A 17,672-nucleotide genomic window follows, 5' to 3' on the forward strand; every position below is an offset into this window, starting at 1 on the left:
CCCCTCCACCATGCGTAATACTCACACACATGAAAACACAAACAGACATCTTAAATATACATCAATACTTAAGATAGCTTAAGAGCTGACCTGAGCATGAGTGATTCTGACAGTACCAGTAGCCTGGACACGTTTGCCACAGAAAGTTAATTTATCACGACCATGGTGGTACCAGTTTGAGTTGTTTACCCAGCAGGTGGTGCTGAGGAGAGTGAAGTCCCAGTTTTTATAGGAGGGGTGAGGTGAACAAAAGCTGTTCTTGAAGAAAGCTCCTTCACATTGGCCACCATCTCAGCCAGAAACATAATTTGATTCTCATAGGTTTGAGCCACAATGGGCATAAACTCGCATTTTTAATACAAAATGTGTCAAATCGACACAATGATTCTAGTTTAACTTTTGACATTTTAGTCAATCTAACAATATTATCCCATGCCCAAATAAATGTGTTTTTGGCAGAAAAAGTATTTTTGTGCCAAGGTTTAATGTGACTTAGACAGGAAATGAAGTGCCAAACATTAATGGCACCACATGCAAAACTGAGGTATAGTTAAGGGTGTCCTCATCATAGTGGGGAATATCTAAGTAAATATATGTTGTTTATGTAGAACAGGAGGAAACTGCCTATCACAGTCAATTTCTGGCTAAATGAGAGAGACTGTCAAATGCTTGTAACCACAGTGAGATGACCTGGCAGATAACAATCTAAATTAGATAAGTGAAAAATAGACATAGCACAAGTCACATGTTTCAGCGCTTTTCACCACACAGTATTGGCATGACACTGACTCACCACGCTACGGTACAGCATATTTTCCATTACAACAGAGTACCTATCTATCTATCTATCTATCTATCTATCTATCTATCTATCTATCTATCTATCTATCTATCTATACCGGTATATATATATATATATATATATATTATATATATATATATATATATATATATATATATATATATATATATATATATATATTTTTTTTTTTTTTTAAATAAAAAAACAAAATAAAATTCTCTTCTTCACCCCCCTGGGTGGTGCCTTCTCCAGACTTGGGTCCTCTACCAGAGGCCTGGGAGTCTGAGGGTTCTGCGCAGGATCTTAGCTGTTCCTAGGACTGCGCTCTTCTGGACAGAGATCTCTGATGTGCTTCCTGGTATCTGCTGGAGCCATCTACTCAGGTTGGGTGTTACTGCCCCTAGTGTTCCAATCTCTACTGGGACCACTGTTGCCTTCACACCCTACATTCTCTCTCTCTCCTCTTTCAGCCCTTGGTATTTTTCCAGCTTCTTGTGTTCCTTCTTTCTGATGTTGCTATCACTTGGGATTGCTACATCTATCACCACCACTGTCTTCCGGTGTTTATCCACCACCACTATGTCAGGCTGATTGGCCACCACCATCCTGTCAGTCTTGATCTGGAAGTCCCACAGGATCTTGGCCTGCTTGTTCTCCAGTACTTTCAAGGGTGTCTCCACCTGGGCCGTGGGACCTCCAGCCCATTCTCAGGGCAGATGTTCCTGTACACTATGCCAGCCACCTGGTTATGTCGCTCCATGTATGCCTTGCCTGACAATATCTTGCACCCTGCTGTGATGTGCTAGACTGTCTCAGGGGCTTCTCTACACAGCCCACACCTGGGATCTTGTCTGGTATGGGAGACCCTGGCCTCTATTGCTCTGGTGTTCAGGGCCTGTTCTTGTGTAGCCATGGTTACTGGCTCTGTGCTGTCTTTCAGTCTGGCCTTTTCCAGCCACTGGTATGTTTTTTGGACATCAATTATTAGTAATTAGTCATATTATTATTAGTATTTTGTGCACTTACATTTGCCTTAAATGTGTATCAAAATTAATCTTTCCAGGTTGGATAAGAAAATTAAAGCTTTTGTGACCACTGTACAATCTATACCTCAATGTATTTATGGTGTTAAAGTAATTGAATATCAATTTGGATATGGCGAGAATAAACAAAATTCATTAAGCAAAACGTGTTTAATTGGCTCTCCAAATGAAAGTGTACAAATGGTAAAATTTACAAGGAAATGCACACTAATTATTAAAACACAGCACAAAAAAGCTCCAACATTGGTTTAAAATGGTATTATTACTGTTCCTGTGATGAGCTGTAATGACAAAGGGACAACATCTACGACCTCACAGTAGAGTACACACATTCATTCTGTCTGTTCTTCTGCTTCCTCGATCTGTTGGACTGGTTGGCTCTCAAAGCGGCATAATGGATGTTGTCTTCCTTTTGGTTGCCCTGGTAATAAAATGAAACGGCAATTGCCCACAACAAAATTGGTCCAGGCAAATAAAGAGAATTAAAAAATATATATACACACATTTAAATAATTTTTTTAAAAATAATCAAAATGATATTCACCGCTGGGTTTGCTGTGGGTGAGTCTGGGATCCCTGACTGCGAGTCTTTGAAACACAGAATGCAACATTCATTTATATATTATTTTTAAGAATATTCAAAATATATTACATCAGTTACCCAGAGAGTGATGGCTGTTCTCTTTTTCGTCATATAAAGTGAAATGGTTAATAAAATAACCACGATGATGGTAAATATCCAGGTCGCACTGAGGAAATACACCAAAACAAGATAGTTTCCTTTATCTGTAACGAGAGGCATCAGAAATTGTGATATCTGCGATACCGTTTCAGATAATTATTTAGGTCTTTACACATATTTGTCTTCTCACTTTATATCAGGGCAGTTATGATGTCATTATTTTCTAATTCAGCGAAACTACAGGCATCACCATTCACACATTATTTTATAAAATAACAGTATACAAAGAGATCTATACTGACATAACAAAAATATGAGTTAAAGTGATACTTTGACCACAAATGTTTTTAATGTGCTGCTGTGGTGTAAAATTCAAACAGCATAAATTTTATTACTGTATGAACTTAGAACTTAAGGTTCATGTTGCTATAAATTGCTCTATGTGTTTAAACATAGAGCAATTAAGAAATTAAGTTACATTTTGGATTTTTCTTTTAACACTGAGGTCATGTTGGCTTTCGCATTTTTACAGGCGTATGGAAACAATCTGCACATAAAATAGCACTTTAACAGCTTTTGAATGAAATTATTTCAAACTCACTCACCCTCAAACACCAGCTTGGTTCCATTTCCAAACAGAATGTGTCCACATGCTGCAACAGCACAATAGTAGGTCCCAGTCTGAGAAGTGTTCAGGTTCTTCATGGAGAAGCTGTAGAAACAGGTGTTGGTTTTCCTCTCACACTGCTTATTCCTGCCTGTATGGCTGTACATGAGTCCCAGTTGAGATTGTCCAGAGTTTCTGAACCAGTAAACAGTGTGATCCCCATCACAAGTCCACCCAGTATGTACTGTACAATTCAGCGTCACAGAACCTCCTGCTTGGATAGACTGTGATGCTGACTGATCTATGGTCAACCCTGAACCCTCTACAATGACTTTATAACCTTCTGTAAAGTCAACTACATTTAAATACTGATTTGCACAGTAATAGGTGGCTGAGTCTGATGACTCCAAATCTGATATTGTCAGATTAGCTCCTTTGTTACCAGGATGTAGTTGGAAACGTGGATTGGTTTTGAAGTCATTAACAAATTTCCAATCTTCGCTTGATATCCTGTATGTACAGATCAGTCTCGGCTTCTCTCCCAGAGTTTGTTTAAACCAATAGATCGTGGGAGAAACATTATCTTTTTGAAGACACGGCAAAGTCAGGTTCTGTCCAGGTTTGACCAAGATAAAATTGGTCTTCCAATTCAAAGATTCCATTGAAGCTGTCTGAGCTAAAATCAAACAGAAAAGAAGACTCTTTGATGTTTCAATTTTACATAGATGCTATAAACAGACAAACAAAACACATAAAAATGCTCACCAAATTTCTCCAAACACATCAGCCAGAAGATCAACTTTGCAGATGTCATCTTGTCATCAGATATTGGGCTGAGTGAAGAGAAGGCTGGTTCTTTGTACACTGATAAATGCAGAGCTTGTGTTTGATTGGACAGCGTAACATGACGTGAGGGTGTGACATACAGGAAACACAATCACATGTAATAAAGGTGAAAGATCTTGAGATATAGGAAAAGGCCCTAATGAGAAAATGACATTTGACATATTAAGAATATTTTTAAACAAACATATAACCTTTGCATTTCTTTAGCTAAGGGAAGGTGTTGATGTGTTTGACAAGAAAAGAAGAGCAATCATTTGGTTTTGTTTTCAACATTTACAATCCACCAATATCAAAACAAAAACGCAAACAATTCAACTCACTAACCAACATCAAAGCAAATGTCAGAAGAAATGTAGAGAATGAGCCAGGAGAGTGCATGATATGCCTTTTGACAGGAAAGTAGAGAAAAAGAGTATTTTGGAATGGAATCTTCATGGACTATGATGTTTGCATGTGACAGAACAGGGAACGAATCTAGTTCTGGTGTTGGAATTTTTCTCATTGACTGTGATTTAAATGTTCAGCTAAATTTTCTCTTAAAATCAAGAATGTCTCAAAGCGTTTTCCAGAAACCCAGATCCTGAGCCCTTAAAAGGCAAAAATTGCAAGGAAAACCTCACTTGAAATAGGAATAAACCTCCAAAAGGACAAGGCTCCTGTAGGAGGACCATTCTTTTGATGGTCAGCAGAGTAAATGAGATATTTTCACGACTATAAGGCGCACCTAAAAGCCTAGAATTTTCTAAAAAATCTACGGTGCGCCTTTTAACCCGGAGTGCCTTTTGTATGGATTACGGTAATATTGGTTAATCGCGGCTACCGTAGTCAGTAGGCATGGCCGAGGTAACAGCAGTAAATTCAGTCCCAAACCATTTCTGTCTGTAAAGACCCCAAAATGGCTCCTTGAAAGAGACGCGCTTTTGACGCAGAGTTCAAACTGAAGGCTATCAGTCACGCAGTTGAACACGGAAATAGAGCAGCGGCAAGAGAATTTAACGTGAACGAATCAATGGTGCAGAAGTGGAGGAAGCAACAAGACGACCTGCGCCAGGTAAAGAAGACTCAACGGAGCTTCCGAGGAAACAAAGCAAGAAGTGGATTAACAAAGGAACTCCAGCCGCTAAATATTGGTGTCAACGGGGCATTCAAAACTAGACTGCGAACTGCGTGGGAGCGGTGGATGACGAATGGCGAACGTTCACCAAGACGGGGAGACGGCGCCGAGCGTCATACGTCACTATCTGCCAGTGGATCGTAAATGCCTGGGCATCGACCGTGGTCCGAGCTTTCGGGAAGGCAGGGATTGTCACTGAAATGCCAGACAACACCAGCGACACCGACCCTGATGACGACTTTGACGAGACGGAGCCGGCCATGTTGGACGCCGTATTCGCACAACTGTTCAATTCGGACACCGAAGAAGAAGAATTCAAGGGATTCCTGGATGAGGAATGAACTGATAAAGTGATCTTTACGTGTTTCTTTTGTGTGTTTACAACTTAACAAGGCTGGTCATACTGTGAATATGGAAATTACCGTTTGAACAACGTTGTTATATTGCTATCGCTTTGCACTACTTCGAGAGTTCAAGTTACCGTATATTGTGTTTGCACTAACGTTTGATTTACCGCAACGGTACTACGTGATAAAAATGTTGCACTAAATCGAAGATTTATTAAACTCCACTATCCACTTGTGATAAAAATGTTGCACTGCCTGTTATAACTCGCTGTTATTAAACGAACTGTGTTACGCGAAAACACTACGTCACTCGGGAAAAATAATAAAACAGCTGTTTATTCGTTTTGGGAGTGAATTTAGTTGTGAGAACGATGGTTTGTATTCTATTAATAAAGTTTGACTGACTTATCTGGCTGTTTTATTGACATTCCTTTTAGCGCAGCTCGATCTAGTGAACGCGTCATGAAACCACAGGCACTACGCAGTTTCTATGCTATGCGCCTTATAACACGGTGCGCCCTGTGTATGAAAATATTTCTAAAATAGGCTGTTAATTGAAGGTGCGCCCTATAATACGGCGCACCTTATGGTTGTGAAAATACGGTACTTTTCAAAAAACAAACAAACTGGGATCCATCCAGGGTGCTCCCAGCCTCTCTTACTGTAGTAGAGTCAGGAAACATAAGATTATCTGAAGCATCACTGATTGACATAAGTGTAAACACTTTTATTCACATTTCTCTGTCCTTTTCTGTCCAATGTGTTAACTCCTGCTTCGTTGAAGCATTTTCAATTGATATAGAGTATTGATGCTGTTGGATTGCAATACCTCTCGTGTGTCACTGCCAATCCGCGTGTTCTTTAAATGAAGACTTCAAGTAAACAAATGCCAATTTCAAAATGTATTTAGCACATAGAATCAATTCAAGATACAAATATTACAGAGCTCCGGGCCAGTTCATAACCCTAACAACAACAAAGTCAACTGTCAGGGCATGAAGTCTGACAACCTAACTATCCCTTGGCCCAGTCTTTTATAGAAAGACATATGTAATTATTGATGCTAATTCAGTCCAATCCAGTCCTTCTTCTTGGGTGACTTCATCTTCTTCTTCCTGCCTCATTTGGTGTTGGTGCAGTCCTTCTCCATTGTCTCTCAGATGGCCAGGTCAGAGGGCTTATTCCTGTCCAGGAACTTATCAATCACCAGTAAATTATGCTGTCATATTTTACGATGAGGGTCTACCATTTCCTGTCTGCCTGGCTCCAACTGTCTAAGCAGTATTCATGTCAAAGAAGGGTCAACTGACTTGCTTATGTGTATTCCTACTAAAGATTATATACTATCCCTAACTTCTAAACTAACTGTAACATAAAACAAAAACATATAGTATAACACATGCTAATAAGATAAAAGATGCTAACAATATAAACTAATTCTCTTCAATGCTGTCAAAATAGTTTTGGTTAAGTATTGTGCCAGAAAATAGATCAGGCTGACTGCAGGAATACCAGTCAAGATACCAAATATACAATCTGATGAGCAAAAGTGAATTTAACATCACCACAAAATCCCCATTTACAGCCCCTACACCTCACTCACAATTTACCTTTGATAAAACCATTGCCTTAAAAAAACCCATCAGCAATCAAATTTAACAAATGCACCTCATCCACCACCCATCTCACAAGGAATCCCTCAAAGACTCAGTGGTTGAGCACCTCTATTTCTTGAAGTACATCTTCCCCCTTGCGACATCATTCCTTGTTTCTGTCTTTGTTTCACTGCTATGCTGATGATATCCAACTCTCCATTCATACCAGGAGTCTGTTTTCTTAAATCCTCATTAAACTTTAGCATCTTCAGAAACCTCTCATAACCTACACTCATGCCGGAGGCCACATTACCCCTGCCCTCCAGAACATACACTAGCTCTCCATTCAACATTGCACACCTCCAAACAGAATTCGTCCACATGCTGCAACAGCACAATAGTAGGCCCCAGCCTTGTAAATATTCAGGTTCTTCATGGAAAAATTGTAGAAAGAGGTGTTTTTTAATCCTCCCCCAAAACACTGTTCTTCTTTGCCTCCATGGGTGTAATTGATCTCTAGTTCCGAGTCTCCTGACTTCTTGAACCAGTAAACAGTTTTTCCTCATCACAGGTCCCAGTATGTACTCTGCAGTTCAGAGTCACAGAACCGTTTGTCTGAACAGACTCTGAGGGTGACTGATGGACCAGTCAAATGTAAACTCATAACATGGACCATATAGATCTTTTCAAACTGAAATGCATACATATATATGCAGTAATACATTGCTGAGTCTGAAATGCTAAATTTGCAATTTCAAACTGCTAGTTACCCTCTGTAATATTCACTGAAAACAGCAGTTCTTGAATTCCTTGCTGAAGACTGCATTGACATTAAAATATGGAAATGAGTTTTGGCTTCCCCGACATTAACAAACAAACCACTCACTGGATGCACAAATGAGGATGTTTCATCTGTCAAGAATAAATGAAACCAATAAAGTTACCTCGAACAGTTCATGTGTAGATGTTTAGAATTAAGTTATTAAAATGTTCACAAGATGATCAAACTTACCATAAAGGACGAATAAAAACAAATTTAGTGATTCCATTGTGACGAACCTCTCTAGATGAATGCTGACATCCTCCATATATTCACTACTCATGATTCAAAAAGTGAAGTTGATTGTCTAGGAAGAAGTGACACTCACTCTCCTAGTTTGGAAACATTGAAGACTTGTTAGGTGGATCACAACTTCTCTAATGTTGTCAAGCAAGGCCATCTGATGAAAGTTAGCTTATGTGAAAAAGCAGCTGCTTGAGTACAGCAGGAAGTAATGTTAAACTCATTGTTTATTTTCAGGGCACCACTGATGTCTATATAAAATCCTCCACCACAGTTCTATGAAATCTTAACATGTTTTTAGCAGAAAGACTAAGAGGACTTTGTAAAGTGTTGAACTAGCCACCTGATACAACAGAAAACATGTAGTACATGTACTAAAGTCAAACTCATTAAATCAAACACAGAAGCTAGATAGTTTGAATGTGGTGTAGGAGAAGCCATCTGAGCCCGGCTAGGACACCATCATTAAACAGAGGGGGAGGCCCGAGGTTTAATGAGAAGTTGTCGTTCACCGTGGTTCTCCGCTGCCACGGAAACGGACAGAGCGCTGGATGACGGTAGGCGAACACTCCTTCACAAAGACTATGAGGCAGCGGTGGGCAAGTTATGCCACCATATGCAGGTGGATTGTAGACACATGGGCTATGATACCGTCTTCATGTATTGTAAGAGCTTTCACAAAATCAACGCTGAAGCGGAACTGGTCGGTGAGTCTTATTCAGATGATGAAGAAGAGGAATTTGGGATGTTGGACATTGAAATAGTGCAGCTGTTTAATTCAGATACAGAAGATGAAAACTTTGATGGTTTTGTAGCGGAAGAATGAATATTTTGTTCAATAAATGTGACGAAACTCACCATTTACTTCCGTTGTCATTTTTTACTGTATGTTTTAGCATGCGCCTAATAATACGGTGCACCTTATTTATGTTCTAAAAAACAGATATAGTACCCACAACTGAGACTGCGCCTTTTATTACAGTGCGCCTTATGGTCGTGAAAATACGGTAGTTCAAAAGTGCCATAATCATAATATTTTCAAAGATTATGATTATGGCATAACCATAATATTTGTAAAGATTATGCTTTATGATTATGGCACTTTGTGATCAGTAATCACAACATGATGAAAGTGGCACAACACAAGGGGAGACACACATGAGGTGAACTGGCACAGGGGTGGTACGGTTATGTAGGGGCTAAAATGGCTGCCACAAAGCAAGAAGGTTCCTGCAGTCAGGGGGGCTTTTTTGTGCAGAGTTTGCCTGTTCTCCCCGTGTCCATGTGCATTGACATTAGAAGTGAATGAGGGCATGAACAGTTGTTTGTCTTTGTGAGTTAGAAGTGGGATAAGCGGCCACCTGTCCCCTAAAAGAGATAAAGAAGTCGAAGACTGATAGAGGGATGGACAAAAATCCCTTGGCCAGTTTTTTCACAATTCTAATAAAACTGTTGAAGGTCTTTTGTTGCAAAATAAAGTTTTAATTGATTATATCTTAACAATGGCAGCTGTGACTGCTTTTCATCATGCTGAATGCTGATGCACCAATTAGGAAGCTAACCAAGGTCTGCAGATTCAAAAAGCAGCAGACAGATGTCAAGGTTTCAGTTGTATTGGGAATCTTGAGCAGGTAGTAATTTTTAATTAAATCAACAATTAATATTTGTATTGTGTTCAATTTTGTTATCTGTTTTTTAGTCTTTATGCTGCAAGTTTTACAAAAAAGAGGTCAACAAAGATAGCTAAACGTTTTCTAAGCTGCTGGCAAATTGGATCCCAAATAAGCAAAAATTGTTCCTGGGAAAAATCGTTCCGGGAAGGAGAGACCACGGTGGCCACAGCAGGAGTACGCCAACCCTTTGGATAATACTACCCCTGCCTTAGCATTTCTATGTATCCAAGACATAGCCTGTTGCTGTTTACATGGTCATGATCACATAATGGAGCATTTGTCTCATCCAGTGGGTGTTTTGGTCAACTTAATAGTCCGATGGATATGAATGCTTGTGAAAACCATTGTTGCAGCTTTTGACTTCACAAATTAAGGACTGCAACAGCACGATACAAGCTTTGTCTTCATAAATGAATATAAATATATGGAGGTAATCTATCATTTGTCGATATGGCCAGAAAAAACAACTTTATTAGGAAAACTTTGTTTCATCGAGATTGATAAATGATACAATGAAAATGTAGAAACCGGTATGAGTAAATTCAGAATACTTAATTAGGTCCTGTGTTTAAACTGCAATGACAACATGACATCTACAGCCTCACAGCAGAGTACACACATTCTGTCTGTTCTGCATTGATCTGTCTGTTCTGCATTGATCTGTTGGGCTGGTTTTTCCTCAAAGCTGCATAATGGAGGTTGTTTTCCTCTTGGTAGCCCTGGAGATATGTGATAAAGGGTAAGTTAGTGTGTGTAAATAAGGATTATTTATACATATAAACTTAAAAAAAAAAATCAAAATTGTCTCTACCTCTGCATTTGCTCCGGATGAAGCTTGGACTCTTGATTGAGAGTCTGTTTTAAAACACAGGAAGAGATTTTTTTAAAGTAATTTTCCCAGTTTACCTTTAAGAATCTTCAAAAATATTACATCAGTTACCCAAAGAGTGATGACTGTTTTTCCTTTTTGTCATAAAAACTGAAATGGATAATAAAACAACCACAATGATGGTAAATATCCAGGCCGCACTGAGGAAATACACCAAAACAAGATGGTTTCCTTCATCTGTAACGAGATGCATCAGAAATTGTGATATCTGCGATGCCGTTTCAGACAATCATTTAAGTATTTCCACAAATTTGTCCTCTCACTTTATATTAAGCTAGTTATGATGTCATTAGTTTAATTCAGGGAGACAATAGACATCGCCAGTCACAAATTATTTTATAAAGTAACAATATAGAAACAGAACCTATACTGACATAAAAAAGTAATGAGTTAAAGTGATACTTTGACTACAAATATTATGTTTTTAAAGGACTGTCACAGTGTCCATGTACAATTCAAACCAGGCTTTAAATGTTACAATTTCTCCTCATTTTAGATACTGAAAGCTCTGTGTAAACAGAGAATTGGGGGTTATTTAGGCCATATGTTTGAACTGGTAAATGTTCGATAATAAAACTATATATAAACCAACTGAACAGAGCTAATTAGGATAACCTTTTTATGGACAATTAAATAAATTACTGGATGCTGTCTTAGTATTTTTAAAACTAGATAATATGTAAATTATTTCTACAATATACAGAAAATAATCTGCACAAAATTAGAGCACTCACCCTCACACACCAGCTTGGTTCCATTTCCAAACAGAATGTGTCCACATGCTGCAACAGCACAATAGTAGGTCCCAGTCTGAGAAGTGTTCAGGTTCTTCATGGAGAAGCTGTAGAAACAGGTGTTGGTTTCCTCTCACACTGCTTATTCCCGCCTGTATCGTTGTACATGAGTCCCAGTTGAGATGGTCCAGAGTTTCTGAACCAGTAAACAGTGTGATCCCCATCACAAGTCCACCCAGTATGTACTGTACAATTCAGCGTCACAGAACCTTCTGCTTGGATAGACTGAGATGCTGACTGATCTATGGTCAACCCTGAACCCTCTACAATGACATTATGACCTTCTGTAAAGTCAAATACATTTAAATACCGATTTACACAGTAATAGGTGGCTGAGTCTGATAACACCAAATCTGTTATTGTCAGATTAGTTCCATTGTTACCAGGATGTAGTTGGAAACGTGGATTGGTTTTGAAGTCATTAGCACATCTACAATATTTACTTGATATCCAGTACACACAGATCAGAATCGGCCTCTCCCAGAGTTTCTTTAAACCAAGAGATCCTGCTAGAAAAATCATCTCTGTGAAGACACGGCAAAGTCAGGTTCTGTCCAGGTTTGACCAAGATATAATTGGTCTTCCAATTCAAAGATGGAGAAAATTCCATTGTAGCTGTCTGAGCTAAAAAAAAATACAATTAGAAATGAACACCGTTTAATGTTTAAATCTAGAATTTTGCAAATGATGCCATAAATAAACAAAATACAAACAAAAAAGAAATCCTCACCAAATTTCTCCAAACATATCAGCCAGAAGATCAACTTTGCAGATGTCATCTTGCTCCAAGTTTTGGGCTGAGTGAAGAGAAGACTGGTCCTTTTTAAACTGATAAATGCTGCACTTGTATCTGATTGGGCAGCTGGAGATGACTCGAGGGTGTGAGATACAGGAAACACGATCACTTGTAATGTCAGATTTGCTTGATAAAATTGATGTTGGAGAAATCAAAGGAGATTTAAAGGTTAAAAAAACCCACAAGAAAAAACTTTGGATTCCCTTAAGAATAGGATTTTGCTTCATATATAAATAGAATTCAATTTGAGTTGAGTTATAATGTGCATCATTTCTAACCAATCAACAACAACCAACCACCCAACCAGCAATCATTCTTTTTTCTATTTTCCATGTTGCAGTAATGCATCCAGTAAATGCTCACTAATTATTATGACAGACAGCTTTTGGAAAATGATGCAGCAACGAGGGGGGTAGCATGGGCTCAAACAAGATTGTTCACGTAAGAGGGAGCAGATTCAGGTATTAGTCTGTCGGTTAGCATGAATGACATGATCTTAATGTGGGCAGGTACAGTAGACCTCTATCAGCAGTGAGGTGGCATGGGCCTGCTTTCGTTAGACTATCTGAATTGGTGGAAATATGGGAGATCACCATGGCTTGTATCAGCATTTGTAGGTTTAATGGCCTGGCTTTTCTGAGGTTGGATACGGCAAAGTGACGGGATGACAGGGAGACTGATGCTACATGTGGTGGCCCTGCATCCATGCGGATATGTCTGAGAGACATGGTGAGATCTAGTCTGAGCCTGAGGGTTAGTCTGGGGAAAATGAGACGCAGAACTGGGTGCCATGTGGAAAGCAGTGGTATAAAACACCATGGGAGACCATGGGATGATTTGCCTGAGCAATGTTGCGTATATGGCAAAGAGCAGCAGCCCCGGCACCGATCCTTGGGTGACCCCAGTGGAGAACTAGTGATGAGCCAAAAGTTGATCATGCCACGACACCCTGAATGAATGCCCAGATAGGTACAATTCAAAACAGGAAAGTCAGAGCAACACCGCATTGGTGGCCCTGGCCCATAGACAGTGGCCCTGAGGAGAAGACAGCAAGAGAAGCTGGAGGAGGAACTGATGAAGATGTAAGCACTCTCTGTTGCACATGGATAGAATCAACACGGAGTATATCAGAGGAACTGGAATATTGTGTTTTTGTAAGCCTATAAAATCATGAATTAGTCCACTTATTAACCTATATATTAAACAAAATGTATGTACTCAAGTGAATGTGTCATTATAATCTAAAATATAATCTAATCTAAAAATGTTTGCATACAGACAATTCGATGGATAAATGTGCTTAATACAAACAGAAATAACACTATTGACAAGAACATGTGTTGATGTGACTGCAATGGGGATCACATTAACATTACAGCAATGTCATTTTCCTTACACTAGTTGTCTTTGAATGCCAAGGTCAAGAGAGTGAAGCGATGTAGTTTGACTGCTGTGTGTTAAGACACAGCAAAGACTTCCTGTTTGAAACCACCAAGACAGAAGGGGAAAAGTCAAGCCCACCATGCAAGTATGTACAAGTATTACCGTCATAGCTGCAGCACAATTAAAAAAAAAAAAAAGATTCTGACTGTGTTACAAAAAACACATTTGGACATTTTAGACAATAAAGGGCTGCAACTTTATTTGAATCTTATTTTAGAAGAAGATTGACTGCAGGACAAAATATATAAGTACAGGATTATTTTTAAACATGTCAAAACTTTAAGTGTTTTGCATCATAGTCTAAAACATGGCTGTACGTATGGTAACGTATGAATGGTATGGTATATTACTTGATATTTCTTTACATGATGTGTACTGTATATAATTATGTAATGTTTTATTCCAAGAAGAAGAAGAAAGAAAGAAAAGAAATATGATTGCAAATGCAAAAACAGACAGCAAACAGGTCGAGCAGTAACTGATGTTGTGGTTTTGTTTTCTACTGCACAGCGTCACATGGGGGGTGTGTAAGCTAACACCTAGGGTGTCTACATAAGTTCTCATCATACCCTGTGTGTCTTATTCAGATAGACAAGTTCTAAAATTTATATGCCACACTAAATTAACAGCTGCACATTCTGGATTATTTACAGTCTTTTTCAACTTTAAGGATATTTTTTTGTAAAATAAGAAACATTCAACAGCTGCAAGTGCTTGTTGGAAAAGTCACCACCAATCTCTTTGGTTTTAGTGACATTTAGCTCCAGTCAGTTGTTGCACCAATCAAAAACCTGGGGAAATAAAGCCCTGGAGATACAGCCTGTGGCGAGATACTGACTGTTGGAGGACAAGACAATCAAGTGTGTGTTGGTTATTTCCTCCTTTATTGTACCAAGGATCCTGAACATCCTGAACAATGTAGAATGTACACAATAAATCAAATATCTATAAATCAACCACAGAAGAGCCTTTTTCTATTTTGTGAGTTTTCTGAAACTACAAGATATCTAAAACTGTGAAAATGGTCATTTTTCTATTCTACTGCTTTACACTGAAGTAAACACATTCAGTCCAGGTATGTTCTCTGTTCATCTTCTTCCACAAAACAGAACCATCTGCATCTGGACAATCCTGTAAATGACAACAATGAACTCAGTGCATTTTGAATATTTCATGAACAACTTTATTCTGACTAATAGAAAATACCTTTGGTTTGAATAGAGGTGAGTCTTACATGCGATTTTGAAAAATAAAATGGAATGTTAGAAATGTAAAATTACACTCTAAAATAAGCCCAGAAGTGTAATTAATCACACCTTTATAATTGCAGCTGTGACTGTTCATCATGCACACCGAGAAAGCCAGATACTCTACCAGAAAGGTGCTGAATGATGATGCACCACACAGGAAGTAAACTGAGAACTGAGAGTATTTATCATTTGTAGATGAACACAGCAGCAGACAGAGGTCAAGGTTTCAGTTCCATGGTGAAGAAGAACAGGCAGTAGAGCTTGAACAAGTACAGGTAGCGATTTACTCCAACCACCAGTTCTGTTGAATAAGTTTGTCTCAAGTACCCAGGCTCTGAAACCAATGAGTTGAGGTGGAATGGCCTTTTATTGCAAGTTTAAGCCAATTAAATAATTGTTTTTGAGGTTCATAATCTAAATCCAAGTTATCATTGTCAAATTCCTAGTTTGGCTACAATATTTCCACACAAAGCTTTTGTTCAGGTATTTGCAACTCAGAAATTATCAGGAATAAAACTTATCATAAATTGCACCTTTTCGCTGAGGAGTCACCTCTCTACAGTCACTGTGAACATGTCACACTGCTTTGAAACATGTAATGTAAAGAACAAAGACTTTTGTGCTAGTAGCCAGATTTGCCAAAAACCAGACCTGGTAAAACTAGACAATCAAATAATCAATTCAAATTCCTGAATCCAAGTTAAAGTCATAACAGTCGAAACTCAGAATACCGGAGTCATGAACATAGAAGGTAATTCACCCTCAAACACCTGTTTGGTTCCATCTCCATGTAAGATTTAAAATGGGCTATAAATGTTACATTTCCTCCACATTTTAGAAACTAAAAGCTCCATATAACAGAGAATCAGGGGATATTTAGGCCATATCTGTTTAAACATAAGGTTAATTTTTCTATCAATCGCTATATATTTTGAAACCAACTGAACAGAGCTAACTGGGGTAACCTTTTTATGGACAATAAAATAAATGAGTGGATTCTGGCTTAATTTTTTTAAAAACTGGATATTATGTAAATTATTTCAACAAAATATATATATATAATAATCTGCACAAAAATATGTAGCACTTTAACAACTTGTATAAACCTTTTGAATAAAATGATTTCAAACACACTCACCCTCAAACACCAGCGTGGTTCCATTTCCAACAGAATGTGTCCACATGCTGCAACAGCACATTAGATTGGATTAGATTAAACTTTATTGTCATTACACATGTTACAAGTACAAGGCAACGAAATGCAGTTAGCATCTAACCAGAAGTGCTTACGTAGCGAATAAAACTGTGATGGGTATATACAATATATACACACAATGAATATGTTTATGATATCAATCTATATGTTTGTATTTACAGAGTTCACAGATATGTAAAGGGTATATAAAAGTCTTTGCAACCAAGATAAATATATATACAGGCTGTAACTATGGTGCTGAATTTCCTACAGGATCAATGTTTTAACTATACAATAATGATAAAATATGGTAAGAATGTGCAAAGTATGGAAAGCAGTGCAAGTAACCGGAAGTGGGTAGTGCAAATAACAGATGTAAATAGTGCAGGGAGGTAAAGTGAGAGGGGTTGGAGTTCAGCAGGGAGACAGCAGTGGGGAAGAAGCTGTTTCTGAACCTGGTGGTTTTTGTCCGGAGGCTCCTGTAGCGCCTCCCAGAGGGCATGAGGGTAAACAGTCCATGTGCTGGGTGACAGGAGTCTTTAGAGACCTTCTGGCCCTCCTGTGACAGCGCCTCCTGTATATGTCCTCAATGGAAGGAAGAGAAGCTCCAGCTATTCGCTGGGCGGTCTTCACCACCTTCTGCAATGCCTTCCGGTCTGAGGCAGAGCAGTTCCCATACCAGACCGTAACACAGCTGGTAAGGATGCTCTCGATGGAGCAGCGATAGAAGTTCACCAGGATGTCTGAAGAGAGGTGGTGTTTCTTCAGAGTCCTCAGGAAGAAGAGACGCTGGTGAGCCGTCTTCACCAAACTGGAGCAGTTAGTCGTCCAGGTGAGGTCCTGTGAGAGGTGGATCCCCAGGAATTTGAAGCTGGACACACACTGCTCCGTTGATGTGGATGGGTGGGTGGATGTCCGTCTTCCTCCTGAAGTCCAGGACGAGTTCTTTGGTTGCAGGTTGTTGTTGTGGCACCACGTAGCTAAGCGGTCCACCTCCTCCCTGTAAGCTGATTCATCGTTATCCTTGATGAGGCCAATCACCGTGGTGATTGATGATGGTGTTGGAACCATGTATAGCTCTGCAGTCGTGGGTGAAAAGGGAGTAGAGGAATGGGCTCATCACACAGCCTTGTGGTACTCCAGTGTTTACAGTGAGGGTAGGGGAGCAGTGATGATCTAACCGCACATGTTGTGGTCTATTGGTCAGAAAGTCCAATAACCAGTTGCAGATGGAGGTGCTGATGTCCAGATCCCTTAGTTTGGTTATCAGCTTGGAGGGGATGACAGTGTTAAATGCTGAACTGAAGTCTATGAACAGCATTCGGGCATATGTGTCTTTATTGTCCAGCTGTGAGAGGACAGGGGTCCAGGGTTGGGGGGAGACAGGATTTGAGTTGTGCCAAGACCAGCTGCTCTAAGCACTTTGTTATGATGGGAGTGAGTGCTACTGGACGATAGTCATTGAGACAAGCTGGGGTGGAATGTTTTGGTACTGGCACGATGGAGGTGGATTTGAAGCAGGTCGGCACAACT

At 39.2% G+C, this 17,672-nt stretch overlaps 1 long non-coding RNA gene and 3 pseudogenes across 1 annotated transcript; all 4 read right to left on the reverse strand.

The window, feature by feature from the left end:
• LOC130523407 (uncharacterized) overlaps positions 1 to 17,672 on the reverse strand; it is a 49,800-nt pseudogene that overhangs the window by 2,612 nt on the left and 29,516 nt on the right.
• LOC130521994 (uncharacterized) lies at positions 1,992 to 4,152 on the reverse strand (annotated as a pseudogene).
• LOC130521999 (uncharacterized) lies at positions 10,306 to 12,320 on the reverse strand (annotated as a pseudogene).
• LOC130522007 (uncharacterized) lies at positions 14,558 to 15,599 on the reverse strand. The gene is made up of 2 exons (XR_008949523.1): positions 14,901 to 15,599; positions 14,558 to 14,825 (listed from the first exon to the last, which is right to left on the reverse strand). It is a non-coding gene; the product is annotated as an uncharacterized LOC130522007 (long non-coding RNA).

The sequence above is a fragment of the Takifugu flavidus genome, chromosome 3, assembly GCF_003711565.1.
Source record: "Takifugu flavidus isolate HTHZ2018 chromosome 3, ASM371156v2, whole genome shotgun sequence".
NCBI lineage: Eukaryota > Metazoa > Chordata > Actinopteri > Tetraodontiformes > Tetraodontidae > Takifugu > Takifugu flavidus.